A 16847-nucleotide genomic window follows, 5' to 3' on the forward strand; every position below is an offset into this window, starting at 1 on the left:
CTGAAATTCTGCAGGACCTCTCCCGATCGCCTGGAATAACTTAGGTGGGAAATTGGTGAAGTCCCCCAGAGTGAATTAATGACATTTTCTTCAAATGTTCCACTGATCTCCTACCAACATTATAGGGGGGAGGTCGGAAGAAGCTGCATGGAATTTCCAGATCATTGCTTCTACAAACCCAATGTTAATATTAACTACTTTTTCTAAATCTTCTGGAATAATGGTCAAAGATGTGTCTGGACAATTGAGGCAAGAATACATTTGCAGGGTTATATGTGTTTCAGCAGGAAAGAATTAGTATGAGGGTGGCATGATGTAATGTGTGCTGTTAAAAGAAATGAATTGGGAATTGACACCAAGGAAAGGAAATTCAACACTGTTTTGTCTATTCTTTGGGCATAAAATGAATGTGCGTGAGACAATTTTGGATTGTGATTCATTGCAACCAATCTTCCCCAGCTGAATGCAAAGCACTATCTTGGAAGCAGATGACTTTTAGGTGTTCGGAAAGCTCGACTTACATTGATGCAAATTAGGGTCCTAAGGGCAGTTTTAGGAGCCTGATTGAAATTGGACTAATGGGCAGAGCTTGTACCTTGCAAGTTGTACCAGGTCACAAGGAACTGTTGTTAAGTGGCCAGAAAACTCCTTGCAAATGCTCCTTCTGGCTCCACAAAACAAGCTACTGCCCCCTCTCAGCTTTGCTTCTCCCTGCATCACAGCATATGTAATGGTACTGGCCAATCCAGACGAGTTCTTCTGATGTATACAGGACTGGTGACAGAACAGAATAGTAAACGTGTCAAAGGAAAATTGGAAATTTGGGCAATTTTTTCAGTCATCGGTTGATGGAACTGTGGAGCAGACTAAAGTGGGGCAGTGGAACAGAAAATCGTGGGAAGCTTTTAAAAAGGCAGGAAGAGTAAGGACATTGAGAAGAGAAAGGACATTGGTCAAGGTTGGGAATAGTAAGTTTGACGGCCCTCTGCTTAAAGCGTTAGTATTTTATTATGGAATGCAGACCTTCTCAGCAGACGGATACTGTGTTTGGGAGGGAATTGCGTCATTTAGTCAAATCACTTTATCTGTTAAAACACGTTTGCGGCTATTGGTAAGAAAAGCCAAAGTCAAAATTCAGACAGTTCTGAAATTATTCTGAAGCGATGCAGATTGACAACTAAGTATAAATTATTCCAATTTACCAGTTTAAACCTCTGGAGACCACTGGGCATGAGGCTGGGAGCTGGAAATGGAGGACAGGAACTGCTTGATGCAGATATTCAGATTTGTTGAGTCAAACAGTCCAAGGAATTTATTCTTTATTACTGTTCCACAATAAAATATGACCCAAATTAAACTCAGTATTCCCCTGGTACCATGCTGGACAGTTACTTGTAGGCATTTGCAAAATGAGCAATTTTTTTTACGTCCATTGACAACTGACTTAGCGGCTTCCAAACTTTCTAGTGAATAGATTAGAATTTCTATAGTTTGAATTGAAAGCTTTACATGGAGCTGGGAGACAGGGTCAAAAATCTGTCAGTTCTATTCCTTGGAGGAAATGTCTTCCTTCCAATATTTTGTTTCTTAACTTGCATTAATTTTTCAAAATAAATGGGAGAATTATAACTGTACAAATCTGCACAATTTTTAAAACAGAAAATCTACAATCATTCTTATCTGCAAAAAGAGCCTGGTGACAGGACTGATCAGAGGGTAGTCCTAAACCAAGAAGAACAGTCAACAACAGAGATCCTAATGGGCCCCTATTGTTCCGTTAACAATTCCACACTTACTCCACTAATCTATTTGGTCGAAGTTTTTTGCACATTGATGCATCTTTGTGTAAAAACGTATTTCCCAATATCCATCTTCAAATGATTTTGAATCTGTGTCCTCTTGTTCTACTCCTGTAGTTTAATTTTAAGTTAACCTTTTCAATACTCTTAACAATTCTATCTAGCTTTGTAAAATCAATTCCTAGGCTTTCTGTTTGTTTGGCCAAAACCCCAAGTCTTTTATCCTAAGTCAGATCTCTTGACACTGGGGATCAGCATTGTGGCTTTTCTCAGCACCATCTGCAGAAATTTGTCACCATCCTCCACCTACTCCACAATGACATGCAAGCTGTGATCCTCATCAAGCTCAGGAAAACTGGGGTCAAACAAGACTGTGTTATTGCAACAATCCTCTTTTCCATTTTCTTCAATGCCTTACTGCACATTATCTCCAGCAAATTACCCATAGGTGTGTGTAAAGAACAGACAGGAAACTGTTCAACCTATGCTGCCATCAGTGCAAAATTGAAATCACTCCAACCTTAGTCATAGAGCTTCAGTACGGAGATGACACTTGTGCATGTGCTCGCTGAGAAACTGAGCTCCAGGTCATTGTTGGCTCCTTCTCCAAAGCATATGAGAAAGTGGGCCGTTCACTAGATGCCCAGAAAACTAAGGTCCTCTTCAAACCAGCTCCCACAGCAAAACACCTCTCCCTGTTGATTAAGGCTAACAGCAAGATCCTGGAAATGTGGACCATTTTCCATATCTTGGGAGCCTCCTCTCGACAAAGGCAGACAAAAGAGTCAACAAAATTCATCATCGCCTGCCATATGCCATTGGAAGACTGAGGGATATTTAAAATAATACACTAAGTAGCTGAGAGACAACCATCCAGCCTAACTTACTTCCATCAGTGATATTGTTGCCAATATTTACAAGTTAACTGCATCAGAAACTACCCCATATCTTCGAAGCGCTTATGTATTCAAGGTTGCCAGTGAGAGACAAGACAAAATCCATCATCTTTGACTGCTGGACCATCAAAGCAATCTAATGCTGGTCAAAAGTCTGACATACATTGACTTGGACTCTGGCCAGGACAAACAACCTACAAGACAATGAAGGAACTGCTGTTTACGCTTTATCTTATTGAGTGAGAGGATTGATTAATATCTGTTATTTAAGAGAGGTGAGAAAGAGAGGGGCCAGGAAATTATAAGCCTGTTAGTCTAACATCTGTTGTGGGGAAGTTATTGGAATTTATAATTAAGGACAGAATGACTGAGCATTTAGAGAAATTTGCACTGATTAGAGGGAGGCAACATGGATTTGCAAAGGGTAGTTCATGCCTAAGAAAATAATTGAAGTTTTTTGAGGAAATAGCAGTCAAGGAATTGTTTATGGATGCAGTTTATATGGAGTTCTGAAAGGCAATAGAGCATAAGAGCCTGTTAGCTATAATTAAAATTTATAGAACTGAAAGCAAGTTATTGAATTGGTTAGCTTATTGGGGTTAGGCGGTAGAAGGGAGAGAGTAGGGATAATGGGTATGTGCTTAAATTGGAAAGAAGTAACTAGTGGTGTTCCACCAGGATATGTTTTTGGCCCTTCACTGTTTAAAATATTTATCAGATATTTAGATAATACAATAGAACACCTTATTTTCAAGTTTGCTAGTGACATAAAGATTCATGGCAAGGTAAACAGTATACAGAAGTGCATAACATTACAAAGAAACATTAATAGATTAAGTGAGTGGGAAAACAAAGAGATTAAGGGTCCACCTGGCTAGTACAAAAAATAATCAAAAAATCGAATGGATGGTCTTAGTTGGCCCGCCAGCATGAAATTGCGGTCCGGCCTGATCGTGGGCAGAGGTCGGCTTACCGACCACCCCTGCCCGCCCCACCAAGCCCGCCCAACAAGGGCAAAATTCTGCCCACGATGTTATTGGAATTTATTGTAAAGTACAGTAATAGGTGTGTGTGTGTGTGTGTCTGTGTGAGTGTGTGTGTGTGTGAGTGTATGTGTGTGTGTTTGAGTGTGCGTGAGTGTGTGTGTGTGTGTGTGTGTGAGTGTATGTGCGTGTGTTTGAGTGTGTGTGTGTATGTGCGTGTGTTTGAGTGTGTGTGTGTGCGCGTGCATGAGTGTGAGTCTGTGTGTGTGTGTGTGTGTGTGTGTGTGTGAGTGTATGTGCGTGTGTTTGAGTGTGTGTGTGTGTGTGTGTGTGTGTGTGTGCGTGCATGAGTGTGAGTCTGTGTGAGTGTGTGTGTGTGTGTGAGTGTATGTGCGTGTGTTTGAGTGTGTGTGAGTGTGTGTGTGTGTATATGTGCGTGCGCGCAGGACTTAATTGAATTAAAGGCAGCTAGTCTGAAGGCTTTGATGTTACAGAGGATAAGCTAGGTTTGAAATGTTAAGTCGGTAAACATAGGTATAAAGGGGACATTTGCATTTTTAAGTAAACCAGACGAGACTGATTTCAAAGGAGGGGTGAAATTTGTCACCTGGCCAGGACAAGTTCAGAAACATTGGGCAGAATTTTGCCCTTGGTGGGCAGGCTTGGCAGGGGTGGATGGAGGCAGTCGGGAAGCCGACTGCTGTCCATGATTGGGGCCGGAAGGTGATGTAATGTTGGCAGGCCAATTAAGGCCTGCCCGGTGTGAAAGGTGGCTGGGGAAGCTCCGAGAAGGGGTGGGCAGAGGCGGGGGCATGTTGTCCACTGGGTCCAATGACATCCAATTCAAAAGCAGGGCAGGCAGCCCCAGGGATGCTGCCTGTGTCGGAGTTGCATCATAGACATGTCTGCGGTCCACGAAGGAGAATCCATGAGGGAGGTGAGGTCGGCAGGGCAGTCAGCCCCACATTTCTCCAGCGAGTGCCTCGCAGCCCTCCTGGAGAAGGTGACTGCCAGAAGGGATACCCTTGTCCTCAGAGATGGGAGGAGGAGGCCACTACACCTCACCAAGAAGGCATGGAAGGAGGTGGCATCCTGGGTGAGCAGCCATGACATGGTGAGGCATACATGGGTGCAGTGCTGGAAACACTTTAATGACCTACTGTGATCGGGAAGGGTGAGTACCGTGTTGGCATGGGTCAGCGTGGAGAGCAGTTAAGGGCTGGTCATACCCCTGTGGAGCTCAGGGGTGTTAGAGTCTGAGTGATATCTGCCAATAACGCTAGAGCCGGCCAAGGGGGTGAGCCCTGGCTGCTTGGACTGAGTGCCTTGCGGATCGAGGGCCACGAATTGGATGTGCCCTGCAAGGTGCTCCTCAGGTGGGTTTGTCAGGGCTGCAATGGTGCTGCAGGTAGAGAGTGGACTGATCAATGCTCCTCTGTCCTTCCAGGAGAAGACATCCCATAACAATATTGAGAGGTCAAGGACTGGCGGGGAACCCCCACACCTCCTCATCCTCACCCACTATAAGCAGGAGGCCTTGGAGCTCGAAAGGCAGCATGCACCTCGATGAACCGGCCACGGTGAGGTTGGGGTGTCAGGCGAAGCTAAGAGCGCAGTGCACAGAGGTGAGGATTTCGGATAGTGCAAACAGTGTAATGTAGTATCTATACTGATGTGAGTCTCGAACCTGGAGTCCCCATTGGTAACCAAAAGACGAGGGCATCATGAAGCAGATCTCCGTAGTCTCACCAGGGTGTCTGACATGCACAATGACAGTGTGAAGACTTTCACTAATGACATGTCGTTCTTCTCCCTTTTAGGTTCACCAGCAGGCGTTCGCACTGAAGACCCTGGAGGGCCAGTGGCTGATGATGAGCCTCTGGAGTCGTCCATTAGGTGGCAGATGCTGGAAGTCCTGCGAGGTGTGCGGGAGGATCTGGCGGAGATACATGAGGGGACGGGTGCCATGTTCTCTGTTTGGGAGGTGTCCCTGCGGAGCATGAGCACTGCGTTGACCCTCATGGCCAAACACAATGCCTCCTCCATGGAGTGGGTGGCAACTCTAATGGAAAGGCTGCTCCAGGGACTCAATCAGGGGTCCCTGGGGATGCACTCGGACCTGCAAGCCCACACACCAGCAATGACCTCAGGTGGTCAGTGACCGTGTGAGGGATGGATTGGGCAGCCAGTATCCCAGCTAGGCGCTCGTCCATCAATGGTGAGCAGGGAAGTCCAGAGTGACCTCACGTTGGCACTCGAGCTGCCTGTTGTCTCTGTGGGCTCCTCTCAAGGCGCTGGATGATGGCAGCCCCTCTGCCAGTGACCATGGCATCTGATGAGGCTGTGGTGACTGGGGAGATGCCAGCCATGGCACTGGCCGCTTCCTCATAGGGGGAGTCAGCACAGGCTCCACGGCCCAGAGGACGACCGCCAAGGTCATCAAAGCCAACAAGACAGCAGAGTGAGTAGGCTGGCTCCAAAGCCAGTGCCAGCCAGGGGGAGCACCTAGACATAGCACCCGTAAACGTAAATTTAAAGCACCTTAAGCACAAGATGGGCTTATCATGGGTGATATTTTGTTCCCCCATTTTGCTTTGAGTTTTTTAATGGCGTGATAAACAATAGCGGTTAATGTTTAGTTCAGCAATGTTCACATGCAACATTAAATGAGATTTCATTCTGTGCTATTGGCCTGAGTGTGCTTCATTTGTTCTGTAGGCGCAGGGAAGGCCATTATGTAATGATGGACGTGTGTCTTCTGAAACTTTATTGCACAGGCACTGAATATATGTTGGTGGCCAAGGAAATGCTCCTCTCTGTGATTGAGTATGGAGCCTGCAGCCCTGGCATGTGGCGGTGGTTCTTATTTGGTAGACTAGCAGAAGGAGGGTTGGATCAAAGCATCCCAGGTGTCCCTGCTTCCCTGGAGGTTACCCAGGTCTGCATCCATGCCCTCAGCATTCTCCTCACTGTGCTCATCCTCGCGCTCACTACTGGACTCAACATCTGTTGTCAGTGCAGCTACATCATCATCCTCTTCCTCCACTCGGTCCCCCTCTTGCCAGTGCCAGATTGTGGAGTGCGCAGCATGCCACCACTATTAGGGACACCTGCTCTGGGGGGCACTGCAGTGCGCCCACTGAACAGTCCAGGCATCGGAAGTGCATCTTGAGAAGACCAACGGTTCTCTCTACCACAGCCCTTGTGAAGGCGTGGTTCCTATTGTGTCGCTGCTCGGCCTCTATTCTTGGGTGGCAGAGAGCTGTCATGAGCCATCTTTTCAGGGATAACCCAGCAGCCATCCACCCATTCAGACTGGAGCACCAAAGAGCCTCGGCACCTGGGAGTGTCTCAGGATGTAAGCGTTGTGGGAGCTGCCTGGGTACCTTGCACAGACTCTGCATCCTGTGGTCACAAACTATCTGCACATTCATGGAGTGGAATCCCTTGCTGTTGATGAAGGCACCCAGCTGAACTGCTGGCGCCTTGATGGCCAGGTGTGTGCGGTCAATGGCACCCTGGACATGGGGGAACCCAGCAATCGTGGCAAAGCCTCTGGCGCGCTCAGCCTGGCTGGCCTCATCTGTGCAGAAATGAATGAATGTCAATGGTTCTGTCACCAGCTTGATGCAACTGTGGACAGCTGATTGGGAGACTCCACACAGATCCCCCACTGAGCCCTGGAAAGAGCCGGAGGCGTAGAAGTTGAGGGTCACTGTGACCTGCAGAGCCACTGGCATGGGGTGTTCACCCACACAATTCAGATCTCAGGCCCGATCCTCTGACAAATGGAGTTGATGGTGTCCCTGGAGTGGCGGAGCCTCCTTCAGTATTGTGACTCGGACATATTGAGGTAGCTGCATTGCCACCTGTAAACCCTGGCAGCAGGGTAGTGTCATCTTCTGTGGCCCCTTCCACCTTGGACTTCCTGCTGGCCCTGCACCACCCCCAGTGCCTGTGCCTCCCCTCCCACAGGTCGCTCCCCTGGAATCTGCATTGGGACACCTGGCCTCCTCTCCCTTCTGCCCTGCTCTCCCGCTTGAAAGGAGGTGCCTCCAGCAGAGACCACAATCCCCATTACCAGGGTTGTGGAAAGCTGTCTGATACCTGGAAGGGCCCACACAGTCTGAATCCTCCAGGGGCCTGGAAGACAACAATGAGTCCTGAAATGAAACCTAGAAATGCTCAGAATGAAGCTCTGAAGTGAGATGAAGCTGTCTAGTTCGCATAAGCAACCTGCAGCACACTATCTGCAAAATTCCTGATTGCTCACATTGACAATGCTACTGACCCTTCTTATCCCGCCTGTGGATGAGGTTTTGCAAATTGTGGCCTCCCCGCCTGCCTGTTTTGCCCATGTGATGGCCGAAAAATTGCATGGGCTGCGTAAAATCAGCGACAATCGGTGTGCTTATTATTATTATTATTATTAGCTGGCCTCTTAATTAATTAATTAATGGCGGGTGCACCTCCACCTCCCACCTGTGCCCACTGAGTGAAATATCGCGAGAGTGCGCGTTGACGTCAGGATGTTATTTCACGTCAGGTGCATGCCCACCCGCCGAGCAAAAAATTCTTCCCAGTGTGTTTATTTTTCCCAAAGATTACTGTTAAAATTGGTACTATGAGAGATTTTTATTATTCGAAAGGTAAAGTCCAAACACATAGTGAAACAATAGAAATTCGTATTCAAAGGGGAAAATATGCATAAAGGAGAGAAGGCTGTGCGCAAGGCAAGGAATTCTAAGATCTAACAAGTGTGAAAAAGCCTCCAGCCTCTGTGTCCAAACTGCTGTCTACAAAGAACTGAAGCTAAGAAAACTCACCTTGAATTGGATTGTTCAGGGTATCATGTTTCTTTGCCTGGGTCTTTTAAAATCTGTGTGTCTTACTGTTGCCTTAACAAAAGTGTAACTGGGAGTTAGATTAACTGGGGGATTTAGAAGTTATCACTGTAGAAATTTGTAGATTTATGTATGTACTTAAAATCATTTCTTCTTTTAATAAAAGTTTAATTTAGTTTTGTAAGAAACCTACAAGACCTGGCGGCCTTATTATTGTTGAATCCAAGCACACCTCTCAAAATTTGTACAAATTGCAAAGCAAGTTGTGGCAGTTGTTTCAAGTTTCCCTCTGGGGTTTGAGAAGCTATGCATTTACCATCGGCTGTGACATAATACAGCAGAAGACGCAGCCACCAATGATGGGGTAATTAAAATCGTGGTTGCACAAGAGGACAGCATTTGAGGAATAGAGACATTGCACAGCTATAGAACTGAAGGAGGTTACAGAGATAGGGAGGAGCGAGGCCATTGAAAATAAGCATGCAAATTTTAAAATAGAGGGTGGGGGCGTTGGTGGTCATTGCTGTACTGGGAGTTAATGTAGGACAGCAAGCAGAGGGGCAATGGCTGAAGGGGACTTGGTGCAAATTAGGAAATGGGAAGAAAAGTTTTGCATGAGTTCAACTTTAATGAGGATGAAAGATGAGAGGCCGGCCAGGTGACCACTGGAATAGTCAAGAGTCAGGGGTGATTTGATTGGGACTTTTAGGGTTTTGAAAGGAATTAATAGGGTAGATAGAGAGGAACCTAAGAGGAGTCTAAGAAAGAAGATATTACTTTAAAATCAGAGGCACACAATTTAGGAGAAGTTAGGATACACTTACTCATACAAGTTTGGTATAAGTGCAAAACTCTTTCCCACAAAAAGACAGCAGATCTAGCTCAATTAATACTTTTATATTTGAGATCAATTCTGGTGGCCAAGGGAATCAAAGGATAAGGAGCCAAACTAGGTGGATGAAGTTAGGATTCAGAAAAGTCATGCTCTCACTGAATGACGGAACAGGCTCAAGGGGCTGAATGGCCTACTCTTATTCCTATGAATGTCTGTCTATTCATAAAGAACCCCTTTGATATTTTCTGCCTTTTGAAACTAATATTGTAATATAAAATTGTTTTACTATTGGACTTAGAAGGCTGCCTGCACCAAATGTGCCCCATCCACCAACAATTCTAGGATAAGCATGCTAAATTTACTAAGAACATGTGTCGAGAAGAGTGTTCTTTAATTTTCAGAAAAATGATGCTGGAAAGCTAAAAGCTCAAACATTATAATTTTACCTGAATTGTTTAAGTATTGTGTAAGTCAAATGTTCTATGCAGGTTACTTGCTCTATTAGTATTAGTATAATCACTTTTCTCATAATTAAATTCAATTAACAGTTTTAGCGTGAACACAGTGCTAACAGGGTGTTTGCCTGCTTTCACAGCGTCTAAGACTATGTGATTCACACCTCATGTACTCCATGGTCCACCGTACTACAGAAAGGGGTCTTTGTTCATCTTGTGACATGGTGTCCCGTTCATGTTGAAGTGGGGTAATAAAATAATTTGATATCAAACTGATATTAAGATGTGCATTAACAACTTTAAAAATAGTCAAATGTAGTTATTAGTATTAATAGCTTTAAGTGTAGTTGTGAGAGCTCTTTCTAAGCATGATGGGAAATATAGCCAACACAAAAGCATGATGGGTATGGAACCCAACTAACAATCACAAGTCATAAAACTTAATGACCTTCACAGGATGGGTAAACTTATGTTATGGCGATAAGAGCATAGACCAGGGAGGCATTAAAACCATAGCATTTTCCAGCCTCCCAGTGAGATAACAGACATCTGTAGCCTGAATAATTCTGCTCAAAAGATATGTAACTGGAGGTTGTACTAGGCAGAATAGTGAAATGTGACAACTAAAGGATATAAATATGCGGTGCAGCCTTTGTATTGGAGAGAGACACACTGTAGAACCAGGCTGTGTCCTCCCAGCATATGCTTGAATAAAACCTTTGCCTACTAGAAACTCACAGGCTTGAGTGGTCTCATCTTTATACCACAACAATGTCATGCATAAAATTGCATGTTTCCATTTAGAAGAGACACAGGCCCATTTATGGATATTACCGTTTGACTCTGAACATTGGGTCAAAAAAAGCCTGCACTGTAGCCAATCGCACCACTTTCCTTTTTCATGGCCAGAAATTTCCCCCCGTTAGGGGGGTTGTGCGGGGGCGGGTGGAAGCGGGCGCGAACCCGATTGGCGACATCGGGTCCGCACCGCCATTTTACGTGGGGGGGGGGCCAATTAAGGCCCGCCCATCGTGATGCGTGCCTGGAAGCGCTGAGTGCTCCCTATGCTGGCGGTGGGGTGGGGGGAGATTCCCTGAGTGGTTCCCAGCGATCTTTTGCGCATGCGTGCGAAAGAGAGCAAAGATCTCCCTGAGGCATAGAGGTGCCTCAGGCAGATTTGTTTAAGCGTTGGAAATTTGAATAAAGGTGGGTAAAAAATTTAAGGACATGTGAAACTGTCACATGAGCTGGGACATGTCCATTATTTATTTCAAAAATTGTTATTTGAATAATAAACCCTTCATGAAGCCTCATCCCTCCTGTGGATGAGGCTTCATGAAAAATGCAAAGGCCGCCAGGGCTCTCCACCTGCCCACTAACATTAAGGTTGGATGTGCAGCTCAGTTAATTACTTTAACTACTTTTTAACCGGCCTTAATACGCCTTTGACAGTTCGGCGGACGCGCAGCCGAATTGGGCACGCCCGCTGAACTGAATATCTGAATGACGTGCGGTGATGTCGGGATGCCTGCCCAACGTCACTACACGCTGTTTTATATGTTGGCAAGCGGGCCCCTTCCCCCGCTCGCCGACAGGAAAATGCTGCCCCATATTTACATACAAGTGAATTTGTTGCAATTCTAGCATAACTAACATCTGTGACTCTTCCCTGCTTGAATTATTGGATTTTTAAGCCAGGATGGAAATTCTTCCGAGCTCAGGCTCCTAGCTCGTGTTAACCAATCAGAATGTCTTCTGACAACAAAGTAAAGATAACATTATTCCATTTCAGTACAGTTATAAAACTGACTTCCACAGAGATCATTGATAAAGTCTGCAAACTGCTATGTATAATTAGATCTAGAGGAAATTATATAAACAAACAGACTAGACTGTCAAATTAAAGCCTGAATGCTATTTTTTACCAAGGGGGTGAAAATTATTTTCCTGAGGATTCTGGGGCATGTATGCTCAACCAGAATTTTTGTGTTTACGGTATCATTTTGGTGCATTTCATGCCATTGCAAACACTACAATTTACCTGCAAGTTCTGAGACTGCTGTAGCTTTTTTCAAATACCCGTACTTCACAGTATTAGCTTGGTTGATTGGGAGCATTCTCACCTCTGAGTTAGAAGGACCTGCGTTCAAGCACCGCTCAAAAACTTCAGGCTATAATTTAAACTGACATTTCAAAGCATTCAGGTGGAGTGCTCTGTATTTGTCTATGAAACAGTAACTGCACTTCAAAGTAATTTGTTGACTGTGAACTCTGGTACATCCTGCAGACACAGGACACACTGCAGATTCAAATTGGAAATTTAAATATGCAGAAGCCATATTAAAACAGTCAACAAAATGCAGAATATATGAGTAAATCATAAGTGTTGGCAAAGCATAAAGTTCTTAACTTGAACAAAATGCTTATTAATATGCACTTTGACCCAAATACAACACTCATTGTCAATGTGAAAACCTTTTATTTTCACATAAAATAAACAGGTCCATGTCTCTGTTAAAAAAACCAGAGGACTTTGTTTAGAGCATGTTGTGTGAGCGCATATGATACCTGGCAGTAGTTCTGAGGCTCAAACATTTTGACTAAATTTTCCAAAAAAAAAGTTAAGCCAGCAGATTTTAACACCTAGGTCAGATGCAAGTGTATCAATCCATTTTAATATCTTGACAAAAATTATTTCAAAGGAATAATATACATTCTGATAATTTCTATTCTTCATGGTGGTGACAAAAAAAAGTTCAATTTTGGTAGATAACCATAGGGAGGCATAGGAGGCCCTCGTCAGCTGTCATCCAGCACAAGTGGACCTCAGAGTCAACATTAACAACAGCATCTTATATCTACACAGCACGTTTAATGTAATGAAAAGCTCCAAAGCACATCACAGGATGCTACAAAATTGAAGACTGAGCCACATAAGGTGATATTAGGGTATATGGTCAAAAACTTGGTCAAAGAGGTATGGAATTCCAGAGCTTAAGGCCTTACCAGCTGATGGGATAGGCCAGAATTGGACAAGCACAGGTACCTTGACTGGAGGAGACTAAAGAGACAGGGAGGGGTAAGGCCATGAAGGAATTTGAAAGCAGGATGAGAATTTTCAAATGAAGACATTGCTTGACCAGTAGTCAATGTAAGTCAGCAAGCAGAGGGTTGACGGGTGAATTCGACCTAGCACGAGTAGATGCGGGCAACAGAGTTCTGGATGAAATCAAATTTATGGAGGATAGAATGTGGGAGAGCAGCCAGGAGTGCGTTGGAATAGTCAAATCTCCAAGTAATAAAGGCATGGATAAGAGTTTCAGAAGGAAATGAGCGGAAGCAGGGCAGAGTGAGATGATGTCACAAAGATGGAAATAGAATGTCTTAGTGATGGTGCAGATGTGTGTTTGGAAGCTCATCTTGGTGTCAGATATGAAACTAAGGGTTGCGAATAGACTGGTTCAGCTTCAGACAGTTACCATGGAATGTCTTGGAGTCAGTAGCTAGGGAACTGAGTTGTAATGGCAGTGAAGACAATGGCTTCAGTCTTCCTAAAGTTAAGTTGGAGAAAATCAATCACAGAAGATTCAGGCTACAGCACTGAGTAGATAGTAAACGAGGTAACACCAGCCCAAATAGGGTTGGGAAGAGGATTTACCTGGAGTCTCCAGGAATTGAAGATAGATTAACCACCAGGACAATGCTATGAATGACCCTGGAGAAAACTCACAGAGGTGCTTTTTTCTTTCCTTTGTTTTGAACACTTCTGTTTTTTGTTATAGGAATATTGGAGTTGAGAAAAGTAGTATGTTTGACTCACAGTCAAGAATCATCAAATTGGGTAAGGAGATTTTTTTTGCCTTCCAATTAGCATGAGAAGATGGTGCATTGGGACAAAGGATGTATAAGGTGCCAAATGGAGGGAGCCTAGGCATTGAGCAGTTGGAGTTACGTGATCCTGTGATGAAACCTTCAGGAATAATTAGAATAGCTAGTAAAGCATATGGACTTCATAAATAAGAGGTATTGAGAACAAAAGCAGGAAAGTTATGCTGAATCTTTATAAAGCTCTGGTCAGGCCACAACTAGATTTTTGTTTCCAGTTCTGGTCATCACACTTTAGGAAGGATGTTTTCAGATCCTTGAGAGAGTGCAGAGGTGATTTAACCAAATGGTTCCAACAATGAGGGATTTTAGCTACAAGGTTAGGTTGGAGAAGCTGGGCTAGTTCTCTTTGGAGAAAAGGAGATTGAGGGTGGGGGTGGTGGAATCTGATAGAGGTGTAGAAATTTATGACAGGTTTAGATGAAATAGACAAAGAAAAGCTGCTCCCATCAGCTAATAGTACAAGGACTAGGGACCACAGATTTCAGGTTTTGGGCACATGATACAGGGGTACGTGAGAAAGAACTTTTTTATGCCGTGAGTGATAATGACCTGGAACTCACAGCCTAAAAGGGTGGTGAGGGCAGTGACAACCAATGATTTCAAAAGGAATTTGAATAGGCACTTGAGGGAAATAAAGTTGCAGGGCTACAGGTATAGAGTGGAGGAATGGGGCTGACTGCATTGCTTCACAGAGATCTCGCATGGACTCGATGGGCCAAAAGGCTTCCTTCTGTTCTGTAATGACTCTATGAACATATTCAGCCAGAGTTGACAACCTTAATCCCAAATGTGGGAGCTGATGGACGCCAGTGCGATCCTAGCAACCACATCTGCAGTAAGTCTCTGAAGCTCAAGCAACTTCGGCTCCCCGTTGGTGAGCTGGAGTCCAAGCAATGCATCAGAGAGGGGATGAGGTGAGATGGTCGAGAAGCAGTGGTAGACATTTAAGGAGATATTTCATAACTCTCAAAGATATATTCCATTGAGAAAGAAAGATGCTACAAGAAGGATGCACTGAGGCTAACTAAAGAAGTTAAGGATAGTATCAAATTGAAAGAAAAGATGTACAGTGCTGCAATGATAAGTGGCAGTCTGGAAGATTGGGGACATTTTAGAAACCAGCAAAGGGTGACTAGAAAAAATAAAGAGGGAGAAATTGGAATATGACAGAAAATTAGCAAGGAATATAAAGATTGTAAAAGCTTCTACCTGTATATAAAAAGGAAGAGACTAGCTAAGGTAAGCATTGGTCCCTTAGAGGGCAAGACTGTGGGATTAATAATGGGAAACAACAAAACATCAGAGACATTAAGCAGGTAATTTGTATCTGTCTTCAAGGTAGGAGACATAGAAAGCATCCCAAGAATACTAGAAAATCAAAATACAAAAGGGAAAGATGAACTTTAAACAATCACGATCACTAAAGAAAAAGTAATAGGAAAACTAATGGGGCTAAAGGTTAACAAGTTGCCTGGACCTGATGGTCTGCATCCTAGGGTCTTAAAGGAAGTGGCTGCAGAGATAGTGGATGAATTGTTTGTAATCTCCCAAAATTCGCTTGATTCTGGAAATGTCCCGGCAGGTTGGAAAACTGCAAATGTTACTATTCAAGAAAAAAAAGGAGCCAGAAAGCAGGAAACCAAAGGCCAGTTAGCCTAACATCTGTCATTGGGAAAATACTAGGATCCATTATTAAGGAGGTTGTAACAAGCCATTTAAAAAATCATAATACAATCAGGAGGAGTCAACATGGTTTTGGGAAAGGGAAACTGTGTTTGACAAATTTATTAGAGTTCCCTGAGGATGTAGCAAGCAGGGTGGATAAAGGGGAACCAGTAGATGTAAAGTATTTGGATTTCCAAAAAGCATTTGATAAGATCCCAACAATGTCCCTTCTTCCGATTGTGGTAGAGCACTTCCTACTACACCAGTATGCCACTTTTCAATTCAATATATCAGCCTATCTCGGATCTCTCAGTGAGATTGTCAATTTAATGCCAATTAGTGGCAAACTAGAAGCTTTTGTGATGTAAGTGGAGGGTGGCAAATCCAATTGGGATAAAATCAAATGACACCTGTCAAGTATCAAGAGCACTGTGAGCTTTATTGTGCAGTGGATAACTGGTAAACAAGCCAGTCAGTACACATTCAATGACAATTTAGTTTTAAGATGGTAACAGAATTGCTTCTCGTAGAAACAAAATGCTGGCCAAGTTGGCCATTAACAGGTCCAGGCAGCGGGCGATCGACGGGGGAGTCCCGCCCGATTGTTTATCCCTCTTCCGTGGCTACGTTCGCGGCCAGATGTCCCTAGAGAGGGAGCACGCGGTGTCTGCTGGCACTCTCGAGGCCTTCCGTGCCTGGTAGGCACCGCGGGGACTGGGGTGTTTTGTTGACCCCTTTAATCACATTTTGATTTAAAGTTTGTAAGTTTCCTTTAAACTTTGTTCTTGGTTTTACAGCTGACCTGAATTGGGGGCTGTGCCTGATTTATCCCAATTTTGTTAATTTGGTTTTATTGGTTTTAACTCAAAAGAGTTACATCTTCTTAAAGTGCTCGCTTCGGCAGCACATATATTAAAATTGGAACGATACAGAGAAGATTAGCATGGCCCCTGCGCAAGGATGACATGCAAATTCGTGAAGCATTCCATATTTTAAGCTTGGCCTAAATAGCCAAGTGGTTATGGTACTGGGTTTGTAACCCCAAGATCTAGAAACAAAATGTTGCATTTGCTGTAACAGATTTCCCTGCATTAGTTGCCAGCTGATTTACTGACAGCTTGATGCAATAGAAAAGCATTAAGTTCACATTTATTTACAGCAAACAGCTGCCTAATATTACTCCATTCTTCCGCTCATTCAAAGATGCTCCTAGCAAATCGATTTTCCGTGTTTTTAAGATTGACTGAAAAGTGATAGCGAGGGGAAGTGGATTACTCCAGGGCATGACTTCTGCCTCATTCCTCAATATCCACCCAAGACTCAGCTTCCTGGGTCAAGGTTCATCCGTTGGATCCTGGTATGTGCTTCTACATGGAGAGGGAGGCCGCTATGGGAGCATGGTAAATCTGGTGGTGCTAATTGGGACCTTTGTTGTCCTTTCCTACAGCCTAGCAGAAAGGAACAAGATCTTCAGGTATCTGG

At 44.2% G+C, this 16847-nt stretch overlaps 1 protein-coding gene and 1 non-coding gene across 3 annotated transcripts in view; one reads left to right on the forward strand and one right to left on the reverse strand.

The window, feature by feature from the left end:
• LOC121286208 (transmembrane protein 132C-like) overlaps positions 1-16847 on the reverse strand; it is a 1095675-nt gene that overhangs the window by 10803 nt on the left and 1068025 nt on the right. The window lies entirely within an intron of this gene.
• Positions 16254-16360, forward strand: LOC121286551. The gene has a single exon (XR_005944977.1). It is a non-coding gene; the product is annotated as a U6 spliceosomal RNA (small nuclear RNA).

The sequence above is a fragment of the Carcharodon carcharias genome, chromosome 13 (assembly GCF_017639515.1).
Source record: "Carcharodon carcharias isolate sCarCar2 chromosome 13, sCarCar2.pri, whole genome shotgun sequence".
NCBI lineage: Eukaryota > Metazoa > Chordata > Chondrichthyes > Lamniformes > Lamnidae > Carcharodon > Carcharodon carcharias.